This window comes from Cucurbita moschata, unplaced genomic scaffold (genome assembly GCF_002738365.1).
Source record: "Cucurbita moschata cultivar Rifu unplaced genomic scaffold, Cmos_1.0 Cmo_Scf00036, whole genome shotgun sequence".
NCBI classification, from domain to species: domain Eukaryota; kingdom Viridiplantae; phylum Streptophyta; class Magnoliopsida; order Cucurbitales; family Cucurbitaceae; genus Cucurbita; species Cucurbita moschata.
Window position 1 is genome coordinate 881,666 of NW_019268552.1, and position 3,109 is coordinate 884,774.

The following is a 3,109-nucleotide window of genomic DNA, read 5'->3' on the forward strand; positions in this document are numbered from 1 at the left end:
AAGAACATTTCGCGGGGTAAGGTTTCTGAACGATATTGCTCAGATCTGAGTTTTCCCCTACGTGAATCGACCCTAAAATGTTGAAATCTTCACCTAGGAACAACTCACGCACGGTCTGCGAAGAAGTTTGGCCGAGACCTCAACCCAAAGACGGAGATCCGAGGGTTATCCGAGAACGGTGAGCGAATTTCCGGCGTTCTTAAGTCCTCCGGTAGTCAAGAAAAAATTATAAAAAGAATACTAGGACGTAGCCTGTAACACGATCTAGAACGTTGCCGAAGGAATCATATTGATCCGATCTACGGATCGAAAGATATGAAAATCGGAAAACAAAAACCGACTGGGTTTCNCCAGTTCTAATACTGTTTTTACGTGGATAGGGACTTAATTTAGAGAAATCAGTAGTTTTGGACACCTCACGGGCAAAGAAACGCTAGCGAAAGGGCACGCGTCAACCAGGTAAGTCACCACCCGGTATTTAGGAAGAAATACTTGTAGGATTCGCTAGGATTGCATGCATGCTAGTAGTTCTGCTTCAGATTAGCTCTTCATGTAAGTTACTAGTCAGTTTATCTGTTGTGTTTGAATTGTGTAAATTACATGAGTGTTGCTTGTATGCCTTAGGCTTCCGCCGTATGTATGCATGCGTTATTTTATGTGTAGAATTGAGTATGCCGGGTTTCGGGTGTTTGATGGACGAATTCGCCCCATTGAGCGCGAACTTCGTGCTCTGGGTGCTTGATGGAGGTCATCGCCCCGCTGAGCCGGTATGCCTAGTTTGCATGAATTACATACTATGATGTAGAAGAAGATTACATGCACCCTCTGTTAATTATTTCCTTGATAAGATTAGGGAATCTTGGATAGGAGTGAAATGCCGCTCCAGCCTGACTTAATCTTTCCCTAGGAACTTAGTGGTTTACCACGGTAAGAAGGTACCCCGGAGCGTTCATAGATTGCTAGCGTGTGAACGGTATCTATAGCTTCGTGGGAGGACCAAGGGGTCCCTGATCAGTCCTTACTGCTCTTAGCCATTTCGCATGGGAAATGTGTCCCCACGTCGTACAGCCCATTAGCTGCATGGGAACGGGTTGGGTTGCGCCCCCCATAGAGGGACTAGATGGGCGTAGGGGTACTCAGCACACCCCTAGGCCAGGTACCATGTAGTCCCAGATAGCCATGTGGAGGTAGCACCTCATAGAGAGATACCGACCATATTAGCTTGGCATAAAGAACCTCTGGGCGTTTAATGAGAGAACGAAAAATCAGTGAAACCCAAGGGGCAAGCCCCAAGGGACCTAGATTAGAGTCAGTCGTCCTAGAACCGAAATAGGAAACCGTGGCAACCTGTTAAATTAAGATGCGAAAAGAGCCTACAAGTAGGTGGCTTACTGAGTATAATTTTTATACTCATCCTTGCTATGTTTTCCTTTTTTTTCAGGAGCGCGAGGCGTCGGTCAAGAGTGGGCGTGATCTGAAGGGAATTGTCACAGAGGGATGGGTTGTCCCGGGGCGTCAGTCCAGTCTTAGTCTTTATTTTTGTATTCGCATTCCTTTTAAATTTATTTTCCAAACGGTATTGTGTTCTGTGTTATCGTTCGAAAAACTTTATTGAAATTTGATGATTTTTGCTACTTCATATTTAAATCTCTTGTGCGTCTGTGTCGTGTCGTTGGTCACTGTCCGTAGTAAAATATTGGGCTGTGACATTAGACCTCTAATTCCTCTTTTTAATTCATTAAAAAATAGTAAAATTTTAATTTCTTCCATTTTATAATTAAAAATATATAATTAGATAATCCAGCTAGTTTATTATATACACGAATGCAGAGAATAGAAGCCCAATTATTAAACTTTGAGATAAACATATAAAATAAACCTTTAAATTTTAATAGGACAAAATATATATATGTATGTATGTATGTATGTATATGCATATGTATATATGTATATGCATGTAAACAAATAAATAGGTGGAAGTGGTGGGGCCCACGCCTGTGTTTTTTACTCTAATCTAGCCACGGATCGATTGCCAGGTGGTAATGCACGTCCACGTCAGTGGGACCGAGCACGATGGAGATTCCAAGACGAGGCTTTAGGGTTTTTTTTTTTTTTTTTTATAATAATAATAATAATTATTATTATTTTACCATAGTGCAGCGACTGTCCCCACTTTGACGGTGACAGTTCTGTCGTTTTAACAAAACCAACCTTTTGCAAAACCTTAATCTGACAAGATCGTGCCCATCATATGCACACGTGGCTCTAATCCATCGAAGACCTCAGTTCCAGACTTTCATAGTCGGTAGATCTAAAACCGGCTACCTGCGGTAATTACCTTACACGCGTCACTCCCTCATTGGGTACTATTTTGTCTATCTACAGTCAACGGATAAGGTAGCTCTGTCATTTCCCCGCCCTAGCCTTTTCCTGACCTTTTCTAACGCCCAATAAAACCCCGCCACGTACCCCATTCTTTATAAATTATTATTATTTATTTATTTTCTGAATTTTATAACATATCTAATATTTGATAATGGTATTGAAATATATATGATATTGTTTAAGTCGGGATCTATTATGAGAAGAACGAGTGGCTTAGATTCAATGTTTTACGAGGGTGTAGTGGAGGATGATAAATTGTCCATCATTTTAATCTCGATCGAATTGTCACGGAGCATGGAAAATGATAGGAATATATTTGAAAAAATGTATGGGTTATATTTCCGAAGAAAGGTTTTCGATTTTGATGGGATAATTTGACTAAACTCAAAAGTTTATGTGGGCATGTAAGTGGGAAATCAGCATCAATGGACCATCATTATTATTATTATTATTGTTATTATTATTTAATTTTATTATAAGGTTGAGAATTATTAATATGAAATATCCATTGATTTAATTATACCTTCATCCATTATGCTTATAAGTCATTTTCTTAATCAAAATTTTGTCTTCCATGGAAACACAGCTTCTTCCACTTCAAATAATGCTTCTCCATAAAACACCATACAGATTCTGCATTTTCCCATCACCATGTGCCTTGTCTCCTCTTTTTTTTTTTTTTTTTTTTTTTTTTTTTTTTTTTTTTTTTTTTTTTTTTTTTTTT

At 39.2% G+C, this 3,109-nt stretch overlaps 1 long non-coding RNA gene across 3 annotated transcripts; it reads left to right on the plus strand.

The window, feature by feature from the left end:
* Positions 1 to 1,732, plus strand: LOC111431601. 3 transcript variants are annotated; one of them, XR_002708530.1, is made up of 4 exons: positions 1 to 16; positions 98 to 178; positions 381 to 459; positions 1,442 to 1,716. It is a non-coding gene; the product is annotated as an uncharacterized LOC111431601 (long non-coding RNA). The 3 variants fall into 3 exon arrangements; XR_002708529.1 differs by having other exon boundaries at positions 7 to 178; positions 381 to 552; positions 1,442 to 1,732; XR_002708528.1 differs by having other exon boundaries at positions 7 to 178; positions 1,442 to 1,720.
* Positions 1,733 to 3,109: the final 1,377 nt, after the last annotated feature.